Raw genomic sequence first — 21,502 nt, forward strand, 5'->3', positions numbered from 1 at the left:
AGAAGCTCGCCTCTTATCGCTGCACGCGATACGAACAAGATAAATTCCACCGGGCTGCTCTTTTCCCTTTTGCCATTCGATTAAATGACGCAACGCGGTGAATTCAATTTCGAAATTAACTTCTGTATCGCCATCATCGATAAACGTTTCGCCGCTTCCCATTGTTGGAGATTATATAACTCCATTATATTTTTATCTCTCCACGCGGATTATAGAAAAATCATCCGATAGAAGAATAGCGAGCTATAAAAACGTATCGATGTATTAACAATGGCAAGCACGGGAATATCACGACCTATGTACATCAGAGTTCTTCTAACTTCCCTGTTAGAATAATGGTTCGACGCATTGGCAACGAGCGTGGTATCGCGTATTTATCGATCTCACCGCGTCGGACGTAGAGAATCTAGACGATCCGTTAAATATAGAACATTAAATATTGGCTAAAGACTAGACGAGGCTATACACGTGTGTTCACCGGGAACGGGCTTTTCCCGCTGAGCCAGCGAAGCTCCCTCTCGCCTTCGGTCGTCCGATGCTCTTCCTTCCTTTTTTTTCGATGCCTCAGCCTGGCGGATTACGCTGACCGACAATGGTGCTGATTGAAACCGATTATCGGACTCTCCTCCTCTCATCTTCTCCTTTTTTTTTTACTTCGACCCCGCCGCAGCGACAGCCGTCGGATTCGTTTCCAGTCGAGGTGTTACGACCCTGTGATTTCATCGTCGTAGAATCAAACGTAAAAAAAAAGAAGAAAGGGAAAAAGAGAAAAGAGAAATGCCAGAAAACGAGGAGAGAATCGAAAAAGAGAAGAAAAAGGAGGAAACGGAAGGCTGAAAGCTCAGCGAACTTCCCCCTCCCCCTCCAGGAATTCTGGCTGGCAGCGACAGCCACCCCCTTCGTTTTCAGTGCCGGCTTTATTGTCCCGAAGAATACGAGTCGCCGCGATCGCGCCGGCCACCCTATCTGGTAATCGCGCGGTCCCTTCGTTTTTCGGAATACTAATGAGGGCTCGCGTGGCACTCTTGCGCGAAGGGATATACTGACCGCCGCCGCTATTTTTTTCCCCCGTCGAGAGCACTGCGGTTTAGAAGCCGTGCTCGCGCGGAATACGGAATGCACATCGATTATATCGAACCGCAGCTTGGAGATATTGCGAACGTATCTAAAGAAGCGCATTAGGTGGTCTTCCCCTTTTAGATGCAGTTTAGATTCCGAAGCGTATTAACGTGTCTTACTGTTAATCTGCGATCTCTCAATCTTCCTCGTGTACTTACAATTAGATGAAAAAAATGGTGAAATGGACGGTTGAAATTCCTTTTCCGATATACGTGCAAAATTTGAAAAATTTCTTACACGTTAATTAGTCTGAGTATGAATCAGATTTATTAACTCGAATGCTCCTCGCTGATGATTTATTTCTTCAACCGGCACGTCACTGGCAGATAGCGTAGAAAAAGATTGAGCGCGATTGATTAACGCCATAAAAGCTGTGCCGAGGCATCTGACATCTCGCGTGAAACGAGACGATGCAATCCTCCAACCATTCGTTCACGTCACGCTCGCTCTTCTGATTTTACCGAAGAAATGGAATTAAATTGGTCGTGTCACGTGAGAGAAACATATGTCGACAACACGCATGAAGTATTTTACCCCTGGGACGCACAAACCCTTTTCACCGCTAGCGTTACTCCGTTGCCCTTAAATATACCTATAATCTATTAAACTGGCCCTCCTGAACAAACGAGTTACAAATATGTCCTAGTGTTGTTGCGCGTGGAAAAAAAAATTTTTTTGTTGCCCGATACATCTTTTCTTCGCTTACACCGTTGTTAAACTTCGTTCGAACAAGTATCATTTTTTACTGTTCGCCACTGCTATCTAATGACACGGAATTGTATCGATATCGATAACGTTGACATCCTAAATGAGCCATTATCGATTAAAAAACGATCGTCGTGAGAAAAACGTTAACAGCCCCGCCGAAAGGAAGACGAGCCACAACTGACTTTCAAGAAGGACCGTTCGAAAATCGTAAATATGGATAGCTTGTCGGTCATAAAAGAGATAAATGACCGGGGGAGTGCAATAATCGAGAATTAACGCGTGCATTAAGCCTCTCGGAACCCGTCAACGCTGGACTTTTTTTTCTTCCCGGACCGATCTTTTCCCCCCTATTTTTTTCCTTTCCGTTCAACCTCGACCGATCTCCGGTCGAGTGCTCGCCTCGAATTATCGGTCCCCGTTAACCGTGACCCGGCCGCGGAGGCGTTCAGATAACCCCGGGGTTCAGGACACTTTATCACAATCTGTCTCAATAATTCGGAGTAATGACGGCACGCAAAGTGCGTGGGATCCGCCGCGGATGAGTGCCGATAACGTTGGTTCTTTCGAGCTTCGATCGGTTGTTCCATTCGCGCGATTAACTTCAATACCGCGCAATAATTAACACTAGAACGCCTGACCATTTCTTATTTTACAAGATTCCCCCCCCCCCAAACATAATAGCCGTATTCAAGAAGAACTTTGCACGTTTAGTTAACGGTATAACTAACTCTGCTTTCCTATATCTTGATACGTCGCGTATTAAACACGTGGAGGAATTTGTGTAAAGCTTACCGCGTGTGAGTCTCCATGACAATGTAAAAAAAAAAAAAAAAAAAAACGATAAAAAAAGATTGCAGGGACAATCCGCCATCCGAGGCAAATCCCTGTCCTCGGTACACCGTTAATATAACGCCGACTGAGCAAACCGGCGGCGCGGCGTACCCGGAAGCAAATTTGAACACGAAAATCGGTAGAAAAATAGTAGGCGATAGTGGCGCGTCGATTTTTAACTGCCGCCCGTTGCACACACCAAAAAATACGGTGGTGTCCGCGCGCGGCCGCCAGAAAGCGCAAACAGATACGCGTGTTTGCAGAAGCATCCGTCATAGAGAAAACGTCTGCTGTGTAGATGTATAGCGACACAGAAGGTGTCCGCAGTTTCAGGAAGAGTGAAAAAGGAGGAGGATGACGACAACGAAACGGGACGGGAGAGCGGACAGACGGACGGACGGTACACCACCGTGACCGTCGCCAGGGAAAAGGGGGACGGAGGAAAGGAAAGAAGAAATGTTCCGTGCAAACACGGCAGCGGCTGTCTCCCACAGAGGCAGTAAGTAAGTTGGTTAAGCAGAGGTCCTAAAACATTCAAACGACAAACAGTAAGAAGCCCCCTTTCTTTCGTCCGCGTCCCCCCCTCGGCCGATTCCCAGGCGCTCGGTTCGCCGTCGTCGAGCGTCCATTAGTAGAGTTTGCGCGGCGGCGCCTCTGATGTCTCGGGGCCCCGATCGTGCGCGCGCGCGACATGTTCGACCGTAACACAAATTTCTACCCCCTGTCTGCGACCACTTCGGAGTCGTCGCGGAAGAAACCTCTCGCGCAAACCCCGTTCCCCGTGAGGGAACCGAAAACGACGGGGGTAACGAGGCCGGCTGACAAATCTCGCGCGCGATTTCTCGGTACGCACTTACTTTGACATTTATCAATCTTTATTGTCTCAAATGCTTTAGAAAACATGCGTAAGTCGTGCCTGGCTCGTTGTTCATACTTTGTACAAATTTACATTAATTATTGTTGAATTAAGGTGAGCAGATAATCGGGAGATCCGATGTCTCGTCGTTACAAAATAAGAAACGTATCTCTGGGACTCGCACCAAATCCGCGTTGCATTCGTAACTTGCTCTACTTGTCGCTCAAGGACTCGCGATGCTTTCGGCGAAAAGTAGCGCCTTTTTATAGGCCGCCCTAATTTGCAACAGATGCACCACCAACGACGTCGTCGCGACGCGACATGATATTCGCCGCCGACGAAGGTGGTCCCCTTTAGAGAACGATTTTAGGAGCGCTCGCGCGATAGCCGCGAAACATCTGTCCCGCTTGTCAGCTCGTTAGGTATCACAATAAAATGACGAGGAACGGAATGGATCCAAGTACGGTCGTTAAACTGATTTACTCCCAATCCGCAACACCGAAGTTATATTGTACCAACCACTCATACGCAACAACGTGCGTTCTAATCACGTGCGGCTTGGCGTCGTGTATTCTGAAACGAAGACGAGACAGAAGAACGGGAAGAGAGAGAGAGAGAGAGAGAGAGAGAGAGAGAGAGAGAGAGAGAGAGAGAGAGAGAGAGAGAGAGAGAGAGAGCATTCATCTGCGCATTAACCGGCATTAACCGAATGTCATTTTGACGTATTAAATCATGAATTATGTTCAGAGTAAAAACTTGATATATACACACGCACACACAGTGGTAAAGTATCATGAACGGTTGTGTTAAAAGCCAAGCTGCACGATAGACCGGAACTGGGAATCAAAGAAGGCTTTCCTATTCGCCGTGAACGAAAACGGAAGACGAGAATCCGCGAATTCTGATGACGTTCCATGCATTCGGCGGTCTGGTGGCGCCAAGCTGGTAAAAGGGTGAAGGAATCGACCGTGGCTGCCCGGACGACGTCGTAGGAAGAATGAGGGAAGACGAACGGCGGAAGACGAGCGGGGAAAGGGCGCTCATTATGTTTCGGTAATTAGCCGAATCCGACGGGTGTTTTCAATTTGCTCAAAGGCGCCGCTTGTGCGCCGTCGGCCCGCTCTCTCTCTCTCTCTCTCTCTCTCTCTCTCTCTCTCTCTCTCTCTCTCTTGCGGGGGCGTAAGCGCCGAAAAAGACACCGGGAAAAAGAGAGAATCGCGAGAAGTGGGTAAGAAGAAGAAAAAGAGAAGAGGGAAGGACGGGATGAGGGAACATGATTCGCGCGAAAGAAGAAAAACCGGGCGCGAGCGCGCGTGCAATCTACGCGCGCATCACACGAGTCAACCGGGTCGGCCGAGAGAAAGAAAGAGAGAGGAGAGAGAAAGAGAGGTGTACACGTTTTCTTCGTTGAGGGTTGAAGCGCCGAGATGTTTTTCTGCGGTTCGGGTTTCGCGAGGAGAGCTCGTGCGAAGTTTACAGAATTACCGAGAATACGTGTCTCACCTTGAATTACCACGCGCCTTATTCTTTCCATCTCGGTCGAGTTTTCTTTTTTCTGAACAGATACATCCGGATTTTTATCCTCTATTTTTCTTTTAAGTTTTCTTTCCTCCTATACGAATAAACGATGAAGTAAATATGAAGTAAATGTGGTAAATATACTGTAGATTTCAATAATGCAACAACTTATGATGTACGTACGACTATACACAACGGCTAGAGTTTAATCCCGCGACGTTCAGCACCGTGCATGGCGTAATATTATCAACCCGGATGAAGCAAAAATGGAGGAGGCCCAACGGCAACGGCGATGATGGTTGCCGTGGTGCGCGTGGCAAAATTGCTCGAGTGCATTATTGCCGAAGCCCGGAGGGGAGACAAAAGGCGTCCGGGCAATCTAGCGATTGTCGGCTATCGTCACCCGGAGGTGGCTCTGATAGAAATTATGATTGGCGGATTGATGCGGCCGCGCCGAATGTGAGGAGAGAGAGAGGACAGAGAGACAGGGAAAGAAGGGACGACCTGGAATTGTGTGGAATGAGCGGACGTGGGCGAGTGGCTCGGCGTTAAGCAGGAAGCCGTCCCGACGAAGCGGACCCATTAAGCGCGTCCTACGGCCCCCTACCTCGGGCCCTCTTTTTCTCGTTGCTGGCCACTGGCCCTTCAGATTACGTTTTATCATTTCAACTCATTTTTCAATATGGCCGGTTTCGTCGGGATGACGGCGACGATTCGCCGACGATTAGCCGTGGGAATTCCCATTTAATCGAGTCTAAAATTATTAAAGTTAATGTAAATCGCATACATTTACCTCATTTACGTACTGAAAAAGTTACTAATCTAATTTATATATATCCAGTAGATAGTATATATATATAAAAAGAAAAAGAAAAAAATAAGTATTTTAAATTTCTAATAGTTATTAACTGATACAAGAGCTGTTATAATATCTGAATTGAATCTGATTTAATTGAAAATAATACATATCTCGCATCAGCTTAAAAGAACCAACATTTTAAAGAACTTTTATGAAATGCGATAATGCCGCAAGACGGATATTGTCGTTTCGAAGAGCTGCAGAGGAGAGAAAACAGTCAGTGACGGTTTCGCGTGAGAAGCTTTCTTGAAGAACGGAGCTTCAGTAAAGAGAACGGACACGTGTAAGCGCTCACCGTCATGTGCGTCAAAGGCCGCACTTTTGCGATGCCGGCTACGAGATGCGACCGTACATATACTGTCGCGTGGGCGTGTGTGCGAGAGCGGGATACTCCGTATGCGCTGTGCGATATGTGTACGTGCCACAAAGTAATTAAACGTCCGCTGCTCGAGCCGCAGCCACTTCGCGCTTCGTCCCGAAGAACATCGTAGTTTCGTCAAGAAAACACAAGACATAATGACAAGATTTACTTTGCTCGCAGGGCTGCCGGCGGTTCTTAATGAGACACGCGCGAAGGAATGACAGATTTTGCTGTAATTAGCGTTAAATGCGATCGAGCACGATAAGCGTGATTTCTCCGTATAGAATACGCAAAGATTCCTACGGTGTGCATGGAAAATAAATGCCTCGGGGATATATACGGCTTATGTGTAGCGTAATGATTTTACTTCTATTCGTCCCCTTTCGCTCAATCTGGTCGGCTGACTCTCCAATGCACCATTTAAGTTTCCTCTTTCGTGCGAAAGCTCTGGATAACAATTTACGACAATCCAATTGAAAAATGTAAAATGATATAAAAACATTGACTCAGATATTTCTTAAATTAAATATACAGAATGTATATAATCGCTGAATTAAAGATCTTAGTTTAAAATCACGTGGTTGTTGCGTGATTGAGAGATTCTGCTTGAGATATTACGCATTATAACGAGAACGACGCGCGGAGGACACTCGATTTGTGGAAACAGGAAATTAATCGTCAGAAAGGGACAACGTGGGGCGCAGGTTGAAGATGGCCCGATCGTTGGCCACAGGTCGAGATAGTTCTTAGGTGGCTACTCAAAAAGACAGATACGTCTCTCCCTGTTTCTCTCGAGGCTCCAAGCACCTCCGGTTCCTCCTCTTCCTCCACCTCCTTCTCCCTCATCTTCTACGGAAGATGATGGCGTGCTATATAGCCTCCAGTCACAGTTCGCTGCCTCCTCTATTTCCCTCTCTTTCTCTTTTTCTCCAGACTGCCCGGGTATGAACGACGATATTCGAAAAAGACGGGGAGAGGAGAAAAAGCGAGGAAAGGAAGAGAGAAAGAGAAAGAGACTTGGCAGAGAACACTGGATGATGGATTCGGAGGGACGAGAGAGATAGAAGGAGAAAGAAACGATAGATGGTTACCTTGGTAGGCAGATATAATGTAGCCAGCTGTAGGCAGAGTCGGTAATCACATGTTTGTTTAACCTCCAAAACCCCTCATCTACAGGGTCTCCCCCTCGACCACCCTAACGGCCCGACGGGGCCTGGGCCACCCCGAGCCTCTACCAAACAAAGATGTCGTGTCTTCTTTCTCTCTTTTGCTCCTCCGTGACGGCGGATCCGTTCTCCGCTCTCTTTCCCTCTTCTTCTTTCATCTCTCTCTTACCGAGATGGACCGACTTGTGGGACCGGAGACGAGGGGCGCCAGTGACGAATGACCTCGGTCCACGGTGCGTATATTTAATGGGATACGGACTTCGCACGTGGGGATTACGCGCGCGTTTTTATTTTTATTTTCATTTTACGCATCGCGACCGACGACGCGCGCAACTCGTCCTGCCGGGATATCCCTCTATCTCTTCCACGAGGACCCTCCGCCGCTAGAATATTGAACAAGGATCTTAAAATCCTGGGAATCCGCGTAATTATCTCTCGCAAATCTCGCGTCGTTTTTGTTTCAGAATCCCATTTTGCCGCAGCATCCAATTGAAACGTAAGGAGCAAGGATCCGTAAGACAAGATCGAAACGCGATAATACGTATGCGTAGCCGCCGTGGGTGCAACCGGTACGACGAATTTGCAAGTGCATACAAGATGAGCCCCGCGTGTTATTGCCAATCCGAGCGGTGGGCATATATAGAGCACTGAGTCGGGGGCAGCGTAGGGCAAAAGGGGGAGGTTCTAGGGAGGCTTCGTTCGTGCAGAAACCACCGTGCTCGTTATTATAGCCGGCTATAATATGACACTCGCACCTATGAGGAGCCTTCAGGTGCGACCGACGTAGGAAGTCGTCCGGAGGCTAGGAAATCTTCCACTTTGAATAAGTATGACGGACGAAGTGTTTCAACCTGTAACCTTCGCGAACACGATAACGTACGTCTTACCATTGCCTCCCTTACTTCGCATCTATACCGGTATTTTGTATGCAAACGACGGATCCCGGCCGTTAAAATTGGCACGGTATCGCGTGACGTAGCGAAGAATTCGGCCGATTATTCGGAAAATCAACAACAATATATCAGGCAAATCTTAAGATAGGCTTAGGTTTAAATAATAATATATCGGAATAACATGGTTAGAGTTCCAGTGATTTCGCTATATATTACTCTTATTATTTAAAAGAAAAAGATGATCTGTTCATTAAAGTGTCTTAAATTCAAAAGCATCTCTATTCCTGACGAAAGATCCTATCTTACAGCGATAGACAGTTGCGGAGAGATTTTAGTTGCGGCCTGCAAAAATTTGGCGTTACTCTATTTCGCGCAGCAAACTCCCCCTCCCTGTCAAAAAACACCGTCGTAGGTTGGTTGCCATCAAAGCAAACGCATATAAAAAGACAACTAATTGAAACGGGGGGCCCTAGCGACGGAGCTGATTAAATCTACCAGCACTTTGTAAAAAAGCCCATGTAAATTTCTATCGACACGGTGCGGTGGTGTGCAAGACGAGGCCCGGCGCGGCGCGGACCGGCGTTTCAGGTGACCGAGGGACTTACACGACGACTACGACCAGGGGTTATGGGCGCGCGATCGTGAGCGCCTCGGAGGAAGGCGGAGCACCCTGGCGCCATGTCGCGGGGGGTCCGTGGTTACCAATACGTGGAAGGGCCGACGAGCGTATCCGTGAGGGAAGCCACGGCACTAAACCGGCTTATATCCGTAACCGCTCACTAGCGCGTTTACGCTCGCGCGCGCGCGCGCGCGCCACTGCCTTCTCTCTCTCTCTTTCTCTTATTTTCTGGCGAGTCCAGGAGGCGAACGATGAAACTGCGGTGCTTACCAACACTCGAGCCAAACTTAGGACGACTCGCACACCGACACGCCGGGATGGTTATTAACCGTGGACTCCTATCGCTGGAGGTGTGCTGATGAAGGCTGAGATTTGTGATTTAGATGAGCTCACCGGCTCGGCTCTGGGCGACCAGCCTCCGATTCTAGTCTTCTCTCCCTTTTCTTTCTCCAAGTTTCTTTCTCTTTCTCTCTCTTTCGAGGCTGTGTCTCAGTCACGAGGCTTTGTTTTAACTGTTCCAAGTTTCGGGCGGCCCTTAACTAGCCGCGGCCAGGTATGCAACGACCTACGAAGATGGAGAAGCGAAGGCAGACGCGCCAGAAGGACGAGAAGAAGCCGCGCGATAGAACGAATCGCGTTGGGGGTTCCAGGACCTTGGGGGAAAGGTTTCGCTCCGCGTCTGCCGTTATTTCGTGAAAATTTCAACGTTGGTCATCTCGTATCGAAATTCCAACTCGACGTTTCCATTAGAGCAATCTTTCAATTTTTGTTTAACAACATAAAATAATATATAATTTGACATAACATATTAATCAATCATATAACTCTTGGTATTTCTTTCGACAAAAATATTACTAATGGGAATACAAATATATAGACATATCATATTTACTCGTTATCAAGATACACATATCACGAGAATATATTATTTTACTTCAGTCTGACGTAATGCGTTTGTTTAAGATTACTTTAAAGCGGGGAGCACGCACACTTCTGCACAACGCATAATGCGTAAGCATAAGAAAATTGATTGGTCTATTTCCTTATGCACATGTATATGGACCAATCAATTTTCTTATGCTTATATGCATTATGCGTTATGCAAAAGTCTGTGTTTCCCGCTTAAGTATTATGTGCAGACATAAGTTTAGCGAACGTTGTGTAATATAAATTACGTCTTTATATATTTATCGACAAAAGAGAAGATAAAACAAAAGTATATAAAACGGATCGCACACTGCGGAAACTTCAGTAACTATATGTAGATGAAATACAAGAAATAGAAATCCGAATATGTTATGAGATATTAGAGGAAACTTTTATGCTGATAATGAGGTGCTAAAAAACTATGTAGGCGTTACAGTGTCGGTTATTTCTTGATCTAAGTATCGCTCATTGAAAAAACTTTATAACACGTCTGGTACACGCGTAGTATCAACGAAGACGTTTACATACAATGCCACAATGTGTCAAAGGCGTTTAAATGGATCGCGTTCTCGTTGCTTGCAAATGACGTCGCTGACAACACAACATCGCTCTATAAACGTGACAAAAGTAAAGCCACAGTGCACTTTTCAATGGAGACTGTATGAAACACGATCTTTCCTTCCATATAGGAAATCGATATTCGACTCTTCGAGACACTCGACTAGTCTACATGTATTTTTTTCTGCCTTCTTTCTTCGTGCAATATTTGCGTTCTAACCCACGTCGGTCTATAAAGTCAATTTCGCGCTTATTTTTGTCACCGCGCGTCGTCCGCCGTGCTTTATGAGCTTTCTTTCTCATTTCCGTATATGCCATAATTCATATCGCGGCTATACTGAGGATACGGATGCGGCCTGCAAAGGGACTACAAAATGCGATCGGTCGAACCCGGTGCTCGCGTTCTCGCAATATCACAAGGGCGGCACCTTCACTCGCAGCGAAGAATTCGTAGACTCGATTCCAGGATTCTCCGGATTGGGCTATTCGCGCAGCGCGCCGGTTTTCCTGGAAGGCGGAAACGGGATTTGGGATGCCTGAGGGACAGACGCACACAACAGCGGCAGCGGCAGCGGCAACGGCAGCAGCAGCAGCAACAACAGCGGCGGGAACGCACATCGATTTAATCGGTAGCCGAGAAAGGGCCCACATAAATAAGATCTATCTCGGGAGGAACACGGGAATCCTTTACCGCGTAGAGATAGAGGCCGGGACACCCCGTAGATAAGACGCGGCCTTTCATCGCGCCGCCAAGCCCGGCGATAAAACGTCGTCTCCGTGACCTGACGTTCCTTAAATCTCGCACGGTAAACCGTCTACAACCAGCTACCGCATGTCGGCTCTTCTCGCCTCGGATGAGCAGTACGCTCGTTGTCGCAATAACGGTGTGTCGGAAATTACCTTGCGACGCCCCCTAAATTTCCCCTCCCTTTATTCTTCTCTCCGGCGGTGGTCCGCCGTGCATTACAGCGACCGTCGCTGATAATTAGAAGCTGAAAGTCGGGAGAGGAAAATTTACGCGAGATTACAGTGGCGACATGCCACGAGGAACGATTTTTGCTAATTATTGCGATACTGCGTACCGCGCGGCTTTCCTATTCGATAGATCGTCTATGGAATCGTCGCGATATCAGAAAGTGCGATACGCGTCTCCGTACACTTACGCGAATAGATGAAATGCCTACGATGTTATGTAAAGTGATGCTGATGCTACGTCGTAGAAATTAAGATAACATCGTAAAATCATGTGCCAAAAAATTGTGGCCTACCGCGGTTTTACGTATGCGGCGTGCAAACAGACAATGTCCAAGGTGGCGAACGCTTGCGAAGCATTGATCGTTGTTGAATTTTTGCAGGGTGCTCGAGTCGATCTCTATTATGTTCTTACAAAAGTAATTTACGTTACACTCTCGGCCGCGGATTAAAATTCCGATAATCCATGATCCGTTACGCTGGAATTCACTCTTATTCTGCCCTCAGCAACGTCAATTCCTTCCCCCTGCTCCTTTCCCCCCAATAGCTATGCGATTATTTTCAATGCTGACATAAACGAGAATCTAAATTAACCGATATCGAGATTAATTAAAACGCATCAATTTCTCACTGCGAGAGCCAATCGCGCGCTTCGGCGAGGCTCGGAGCGCGTTATATCGAGTACGCACGTTGCGCCGCGCGGGCAACGCACAATCCGAAACCCCCACCTTCCCCCATTCGACCTCGTCCGTTCCTTCTTAATTAAAATCTCTCGGAGCAACAAGCACAAATTGGCAACGATTGCCGTGGTTGGAAAACGCAAGGCGGCAAAATCAAAAAAAGGACGAAGATACCGGGAAGCTCGTGAAGAGGTTTCCCACGGGAGCACCACCCACGGCGGGGTGCTCGCCCAGGTAGATATCTGTATGTGCCTGAAGCATGTGCACTTTCACGGCATCCGTCGTATCTAACGAGTCGTTATGGAAATACATCGAAGCATAATGATCCGGAGGGGAGGGATGATGCTTACCTACCGCCTCATCTACCTACCCGCTCGCGATGCACCTCGAATTCCGCGCCTGGAAACGAGAATGAGTCCGATCCGATCCGAGCGACTTTGAAAAACGTTACACACACTCTCGCACTCTCTCTCTCTCTCTCTCTCTCTCTCTCTCTCTCTCTCTCTCTCTCTCTCTCTCTCTCTCTCTCTCTCTCTCTCTCCTCCCCTCTCCCCTTTTTCTCTACGCAGAAATCCGCGCGCGGATAGTAAGCTCTTTCCTAAGTACCGGTATTTAGCCCGCCGAACGCGACCGGCACGTTAAATACCCGGGTTGTTAATGCGGCGGCCGAGCATCGTGCACCGGTACTCTCGGCGCGATCACACACCAGGCGGAATACCCGCGCTGTGACTCACCACCGCACCCGGCCACTGCGCGCGCCGTATCGTGGGATATTCTCGGCGTTATTCCGACGGTAAAGAATTTTTCTTTCTTTTTTTCCTCGAGCACTTCGGTGTCGATGCACCTCGATGATCGGCGCGGCGCGGCCGTTTAATGCAGCGCGACTGAGGATGCCTAACGCCTGGTATCCGCCTTCGTTAGTTCCACGAGCGGTAGCTGAAGCAGCGCGGCGGGATACAAGTCGTTCAAGACGTTAAAGAACACGAAGTGATACTCCGATGGTTGCCGGGAAAGATCTCGGAAAATCTGTTCATCGACATAGAGCAGTATTTTTCAATTTAATACAAATGTTTGGTCTATACTTATTCAATTAAAAAACATTTTAGCCCTCCGTCTGTATACGTGGGTTTACGGCGTCCAAGACAAAATAATATCTGCTCGTAACTGTAAAACTTGCAAGCCTGCCAGAAAATATTGAATAAACGATGTTTATCAAAATGACTAAAATTGTCAACTAAAATGTAAACAAACGTTCTGTGAATTTTTTCACATTTTTTTAAATACCTTAAGTAAGGAAAAATAGCGTCAAATATGACAGACCCACGTATACACTCCGAAGGGGCAAAACGTATATAGACGGACGTTAATATACATATATACATCGTCAGTATATATAGTAATGAAACAAAAGATTGAAATTTTTCATAGAAAGTAATGAAACATCGTGGACAAACGCTCCAGCGCGTTCCTTTTCACGCAAAATCGGCCATAGGAAAAGAACGGAAAGGAGATCGATTTATTTCGGGATAAAGCGGTCAAATCGCGGAGGGATCACAGAGATACGGCAGTTATACCCTCTTGATATATCGTATCGCGGATCTATGATCCCCCTGGAGGTTCTCCTGCGGTGGACCCGTAATCCCAAAACCCCTCTATAAAAAAGCCCAGTAAGAGATGGTTCCCCGTAATACGATAGAACTCGGTGGATCTTTATCGCGCTGCCCGATCGGTACACGAGCCATATGTCGCTCTCCTCTCTTTCCCTTACTTTGATATTATTTATTCGCGTGCCTCCCCGCATCCAAAACACATCGCGGATCGCTCCACGCCCCGTGAATTATACGGAATTGCCGAAAATTGCCTCCAATTTTCGTCCGCCTAACGCGTGCGCGAATCGCTCTACCGTGAAATTCGTTAAAGAAATTCGGGAGAAAAAAAAGCAGATAGGGAACGACGGAGTAAATTGCGAGCAAGCAATATATGTAACTGCAAATACACGTGTACGGTTGCTCTTGAATTGACAACAATTTGCGTACTTAATGACAATCGCCTTGTTATCTTTGGCGAAAAAATTCAGTTATGTCATCAAACGTATACCTTTAAATAAGATTCGAAAATTTCGTCAAAACTTTTGCGAATGAATTATGAAAAAGCCCACGAGAAAAAGGTACCTAAAAGTTTCAAAGGACCATCTCCATTATGTGCACTCGTAAAATATGTTAAAGCTGCAGAGTATCATCTGAAACTGTGTTCTAATGCGGTAATCATAATAGTTATGAGTTCTCAAGTTATATGCATCTTTCGAGACGTTGTAAGAACAAGGGGGAACCAAGTGAAACTTTCCGAGCGCGCGTGTAAAATATGCAGAAGTCGACGAAACCGGAGAGTGTCATCAATGAACTTTCGTGAGGAGGCATGCCGTTGGGCCAGACCCACGTCAAAATACAAAATTGACGAATGATTTCCCACGTAATTGATGACCATCGTGGCGGCGCCACGAACCCAAGATTAGCTACAGGCGTCTATGAATGGACCACCGTTTTCTGGATTGTTTCGAGCAGGTACATCGAAAGTGGTCTGTGGCAATGGGAGAGAGTGAAAGAACGAGCCTCTCATTTCATTCGAGTTTCATCAAACGAATCTTTTGTTCTCAGCGTTTGGGCAAATTTGAGAAGTCAACGGCTTTATTTTATTAATATATTGAGAAGATGATCGTCATCGTTAATTGATTATCAAAAAAAAAATATCCTAATTAATTCCACTTACATCTGAATTTATCTCTAGAATACTAATTACCACTGATTTCAAATTCAAACGCTCTTTATCGCCTTTGGATTCGAAAATTCACGACCATGACAGTTAATTACAGACACATCATCGCGACGCGTATTTGGCTCTCTTTAAATCCAATGTTGGGGGAAACGCGTCGGTGTTTCACCTTTTCGAGTGCTTCCCTTTGTCAGGAAAATTACAGTTGCCGCATCAAGGGTATACCTGGTGTGTACCTACGCGTTTGCAGTGCCGGCACGGCGAAATGTCTGCTACCGCGGGCCGCATTTGCGCCACGTATAAACCGTATACTTTGGGTACTCCGCAATTCCCTCTTTTTGTGCATTATCGGGACTCGATGTAACGCGCACTTCCCCTTCCCTTCGCATGCACGGCTAACTACGGCGATAACTCAAGGTGTAAGGCTCGCAAAACGTGAGCGAACAGAACGCTCTATGTAGCTATATAGCAACGTGTTCTTTATATGAGGAGAACGTTAACGTTTCAAAAAAAATTATAAATTTTTTATAGACTATTATATAATGTATAATGTTCATAAAATAATAGCTAAATAAGAAATCAAAATACATTTTAGTCAAATATTCCATAAACGTGTTATTCTGTAGTTACACGTAAGATCGATATATGTCGTTCGTGATCATATCAAAATCATAACTGCTTCTATCATCAACAAGCTAGTTTTTGTTAGCGGATCACGGACCAATGTTTAAGCCGACGTAACTAGCAGAGATCCGAAAGATCTCTCGAAGCCGTTTCACAGGGTGGTCCCTGATTACGCCGATCGCCCGCGAGGCCCGTCCGTATCGGGTAATTACAACTTCCTGACCGGTCGCGGCGGGCAAGCGCGGCGCGCGGCAAAAAGTGTGAACAATCTCTTCGAGGCTCGTAAAATATCAGTCGAGGGACCAGAGAGATTAATGGGGAAAATGGGAACGAGCTGCGAGAAACCGCGAAGGCGTCGCCCACGGCGGCGATAGAAAAGTGGCACGGCCAGTAATTTCGAGATCGTTGAGGATCGCCTAACGATTATTACCGCTGGTTACTTCGCGTAACGATCTCTCTCGCCGGGACGACAGGGACAACGGGTGTATATCCCGGGAGTTCGCAGCCAGGATGCGGTCGATCTTCGCGCCGCGCGGCGTAAATCAGCAAAAAATCGGCCAACGAGCGAGCGAGAAATAGAAATTCGCAATATGGGAGAAACGGAACGGCGCGGCGCTCGGAAATGTTTCGTGACAGAAAGCGGTTTACCATATAATCGCAGGATCTCCGAAAAAAAATTTTTTTTTCATGGAGCGACTTTCAACATTCAGGAATGTTCAACTGCTTTCGGTATTCGTCCGCGCGCGGTAACAGTAATCAAACCATTACGAGCTTTTCCGAGTTTCCCTGGAAATTGCCATCAATCGGCCCCTTTAAAATATGCGGTCGCCTTTCTTCCCTTCCAATTTTCCACGCGTGCCCATGTGGCCTTTCAGTCGCCAAAGGATGACCCTCCGACTTCATTTATCTCTGATGATTATCGCTAGCTACTGTAGGACAAAAGCTATTTCGACTCAATAATCATCCGAAACGAATCGTCTCTTCGAAAACGTCCCTTTTTTTCTTGCACCCTAAATTTTTGACAATATACTAGAACTATACATTTTTACAAACATACGAAAAAGATAATTCTTTGCAATCCTAAAAAAACGACGTTAGCTCTTCCAGATGCACGGTTGCGCCGTGATTACCGATTGCAAAAGCGGAAAGCTGGCTTTATTGTCAAGACGCGAGGCTTTTGACCGAGGTGCTAATTATTTGTGCGGGACAGTGATCATTAATCAAGGCCGACATTGTGCAACACGCTCGCAACGGCGGCAATCTAGCGTCATGAAAAAAAATAAATAAAAAGCGAAAGGCCGTGTTACGGTTTTCGCGGTGTCGCCCCGACTTAGTCGGCGTCAAACGAGAACGGAAGAGAGCCTTGTCGGTCTTACGCTTCGACGGCAGCGGTGAACCGTATAGAGAGCTGCCTCTCTTCGTTATCTCTCTCTTTCTCTTTCTTTCTCGGCTCTCTCTTTCTATTCTACGGCAAACAGTGTTACTGCATTGCTGACAATGTTTGCCGCATCCGTCATCTTTTTTCCTTATCTAATACCAATATTGTTAACTTTCAAAAAATACAAAATATTTCTTTTTTTATTAGTATCGCAGACAATAATAGAATAAACTTTTAGTTCTGGAACAGCGTCCTCGCATTCCTCTGTAAGAGTATCGTAGAAAGTTTCTTAGCGGTATAGAATAATCTCTTCGGATCTTTAAGAACAAACATAATTTAGGAAGACCATTCATTTCAAGCGCTAAAACAAATATTATTCCTCTCTATCTACGCGTCATGGAGAGAAAAGGTAAATATATCGGCAATCTATGCAGCGTCGTGGATTGCCGGGGTTTTCTATTCTTGTGCATTACCATTATACCTTTTTTCCTCGTTTTTTTTTCGAAGCGCGCGGTCCCTATCCTTCTATTTTTGTCGACCGCACCATTTTCTGCGAAAAAAAGTACAACCACGGGTTTTTATCGTATCAATTTTTTGGGGTTGCCTTTTCCTCTGCAGCGACCAATTTCGCCGTTGTAATTTCAAATGTAAATACAGAACGGGGGGGAGTGCCGCACGCACGGCCTACGGTTATCGAGAGATCGATTGCGAATCGGGGAACAATTCAAATATATCGCGTGATAATATTTCGTTCGGCCCTATCGAAAACTGCAAATGTTTTCATCGGACGGATAAAATCGTCATCAATTCTCGCGCGCCCGCGATATTTTTATTCCGCGCGTTCATTGAGCTTTCTAATCGACATCGTGAAATCGAACGCGATTTTTATACCGCTCACCGCTGTCGCTTTTGTTCGCTCCAGCACGGCTGTTGCCGTATAATTACAGGATCGTTAAGCTCTAATGACAGCCAATCCAAGGAGAAACGTCTGGAGTCGATGCGTTATGAAATGATTAGATAAATTGTCCGATAAATATGACATTTATTGGCGCGGCGCAAAGTAGCGCGACAGAGCAAAGGTGCACAAACGCGTGTCGATAATAACGATTGTCGATAGAAAAGCCGATCGGCGACGAGACAGCGTTAAAACGCATTTGTCATTTTATTTTGTCTCAATGAATGGTTTCGATTTCCCAATAAGAGCTACGAGGAACTAAATTATTACGCAAAGCATGATATGAAAATAAAAAAAAAACACAAGTCACTTCGAGATCGTGCCCTTTTGTTCTCTGTACACTTTCTCACCTCCGCGCTGTATGTTTCCAGGAAAATGCAAAGCTACAATTTGCAGCAATCAGGTATCCAATTTCCAAATTTGAGCCCGTCGTTTAATTATTCGCGACAGCCGAAATCCCGAAAGGTGCGATTGCTGCCGGGCGAAAATGTGTTTATTCGGGTTAACGCTGCGCCGTGCGTAGAGCGAGATGAACGTGGAGTAACGCTAATTAATATTTACCCTCCGACAACATCGCACTACCGTGACGCACTAAACACCCCCGGAGTGTGTCTCCCTTTCGAAACTGTGCGACACTATCCAGGAAGAAGAAACAAAAAAATTTATTTAGCCTAAGAGGAACATAATTTTATCTCATTTCTCTGTACTAAAAAAAAACTGATTCCTTTCTCTTATAAATAAAAAAAGAATGAAAAATAACTAATCAAATACTATCACTTTTCAAGGTTTCGCTTTAACTTGAGAATCCTATAAGTTCACGAAATCAAATAAAAATTTAAGAACGTTTCTCTCCGCGAAGCTCAAATTTTCAAGATGCTTAGAAAAGTCGCGGAATAACCGTCATCGATTTCAGAGACATTAGACATAAGTCATCTCGTTCATCCATTAATGGATTTCGACCATATCTACGTATCCGTCGTATTCCTGTATCCCACCTCTCTCTCTCTCTCTCTCTCTCTCTCTCTCTCTCTCTCTCTCTCTCTCTCTCTCTCTTTCTCGTTCGTGATGCATCGGCCGCGCGCGCACATAAAAGCCCTGTTCTGGGCATTTTCGTCGTCGGGGAGGGACGCGGCCCTTCCACCAGGATATACGATATGCTATATGTCCCCCCCGTGCCCCTTCCCCGCGACCCCGTCGTAATACTCCCCGTCCTGGTGGGGACGACGACCGCCTCTAGAAACGCCCTTCGACTTGCTTCACCCGACGCGCGTATGCTCCACGACGAACGACGACGAAGACGACGGCAGCAGCCCTGTGCAATATACTCGCAATATACGCACGTATGCAGGTACATACGTTCCCGTGAGTACGTGTGCGCTTCTGCCAATGCGCACTCACACGCGCCTACACCTGGCCCTGCGTGCACATACGCAAGGCGCGCATATGTAGGGCAAACTGCATGGCGGAGACCGTTCACGATCTTCTGCAGTCGTCTGTTCCCGGCGTCGGGAAAAGGAAGGGACGAAGGGAAGCTAAAAACCGGTCATCCCTCGATATCGTTCGAACGTGACACGCGCACGCACGCCTGCTTAGGACGGAGGCTCTCGGAAACACGTACACGTTTACTCGTGAATTAAAACGACCATGTTATACGTACGGATTTACAGATATCGTTTTTTCACGGTAATACGGAAATACAAAAGAATCGTCGTTTTCATCGCGCTTCAGTGAGATTTATATCCGAGGTGAGACCAGGAGAGAGCATCGCTGTTAAAGTTGCCTGTATTCGAGGCTGAACGGATCGACGAATCCTCTTACAGGACATTTCTCAACGAGCAAATATTGTAACAAAGTGGAAAATAGTACACGTGGAGGTTTCTTATCCGAAAAGCGCGCAATTCGAGTCAGTTATATATGTTATATATGATAAATTTCCCGCGGCGATAAACTTAGGCGTACGGAATTCGACTATTTCATTATAACTATAATATAACTTACAGTGCATCTTATATGTGACATTAATTTTCGACGAAAGTGCCTTTTGTTAAAAATCAAATAATATTCCAGGTAGTAGGATGACGTCTGAAGATATCTTAATACCGTATTAGAGACGTCAGTCAGACGTTATTAATACGTCATTTGACATCACTCTGCTACCTGAGATTTTACTAACGATTTTAGGTATACACAAACACCAATCATTTTTCATTGATAAGCTTTTCTATTTTTTTCAATCGACTCGTGTTTACGTGCAGCGGCGAATAAGTACAATGTCACGTCGATGTATCTTACTGGTACGGGAATGGAATAATGCATAATAATTAATTCTGCTTTACATTATGCTGCATTTTATCGCATCGGCACGCATCATGTTCCTCGGGACACTTGTCACGAGCTGTCAAATGCCTGACGATGCGTAAATATGCGTATCGTCGGCGGCCGGCTTTATACGTACACGATAGAAAATCGCGCTAGATGCATTTAATGCGTCGTGTGAACGCGGGGAATGCAACGCAACGCGACGCAACGCTGACGCACCGACCGCCGCCACCGCCGCCGCCGCCGCCGCCGGTATTTTTTAATAGAATGGCAATAGAGAGCTCAACAGCCGGGCGGTATCCAATTTTTTTTTCAATTTGCCGCGAAACCCAGGGCGTCCGGATTCGACACATCCCGGTATAACGCGCGCTCACGCGCACATGTGAGTAACGGGAAAGGACACTCCGTTGCGCTCGCGTTGCGAACGGCGATGGAAAAATCCAAAACAGAAAACAAAACGAGTAAAAAAAACACACCCACCCCCTCCCCTCGTTGTTGCCCTCGGAGTAAATGCCGACGAAATTTACCTCGCCTCCGGTAAGGTCGTGGAAATGATATCCCGTTGTCGGCGCGGCGCCGCGGCGTCGAAAATTTTACGGGGTACCGCGCGAAAAATTCGCCTGCCCGAAAATCGTGCGGCGATTCATTTACCCGCCGCTCCGCGAAATAACGGGCGGAAATGCGAATTTTCGACAAAGAGAATACGGCGAACAATCTGATTCACCGCGCGCAATTATCCGGTTGGATATCACCGACGTGCACGGAATAACCTATCTCCTTTTTTTTTCTAATTGCGTTTCTAGCGTTAAATATTCCGGAGCGCGTTATATGTATTCGTGGACACACATTTCGATATTTTACGCATCAAGACGTAAAGACTATAGACTAACTACTTAATATTGAAATAGGAATGAAACTTGCGTGCGTTGCAGTTTAAAAAGAAACGTAGGCGCGCTTTCGACTCGAGCTCGCTATTTTCGGGCTTAGAACCGCGTGTTTAAAAGTGCACGTAGCCACGTCGAGGAAAATTAAAAAACTGCTATCCGTGCGAATGATAACCGCACGTGTTCTCGTTTCCTTTCCGTCGCGAGTTTCGCGGCTGCGGAAACGGAAGAACGCTCGTTCCTCGTCGTCGGGAGCAGGTCGGCAAGAAAAGAATTGTGCTTTTTATTTAACCCTGCCAGCCGACCCTTCCCGCCCTGCGCAATGTACCTTTTAATTTTACTTTCCTCGCTCCGTTTCCACCGCGCGTGCGACGACGTCGTCTAACCGCGGGAAAAAAAGTGAGCAAACGGTAACATCGTGAAACTACCTACCAAGAATAAGAATACCGCATTTCCTCCCTGTTTTTTTTTTGTGTCTCATTAACATTCCTTTATCTTCCGAATTT

General features: G+C 46.4%; 1 protein-coding gene and 1 long non-coding RNA gene across 12 annotated transcripts in view; one reads left to right on the forward strand and one right to left on the reverse strand.

The window, feature by feature from the left end:
- The window catches only part of LOC143896803 (uncharacterized), a 216,227-nt gene that overhangs the window by 64,874 nt on the left and 129,851 nt on the right, over positions 1-21,502 (forward strand). For 2 of the 5 annotated variants that reach the window (XR_013256751.1, XR_013256750.1), the window contains exon 3: positions 7,883-8,561. The exons of 2 other annotated variants lie outside the window; for them this stretch is intronic. This is a non-coding gene — a long non-coding RNA (uncharacterized LOC143896803). Of the gene's footprint in view, positions 1-7,428; positions 7,620-7,882; positions 8,562-21,502 lie in introns of those variants that run through there. One more of the 5 variants, XR_013256752.1, reaches the window with a different exon arrangement.
- Positions 1-21,502, reverse strand: part of Bi (T-box transcription factor bifid) — an 87,317-nt gene that overhangs the window by 21,680 nt on the left and 44,135 nt on the right. The window lies entirely within an intron of this gene.

The sequence above is a fragment of the Temnothorax americanus genome, unplaced genomic scaffold, assembly GCF_048541705.1.
Source record: "Temnothorax americanus isolate GAGA-0224 unplaced genomic scaffold, ASM4854170v1 Scaffold2, whole genome shotgun sequence".
Lineage (NCBI taxonomy): Eukaryota > Metazoa > Arthropoda > Insecta > Hymenoptera > Formicidae > Temnothorax > Temnothorax americanus.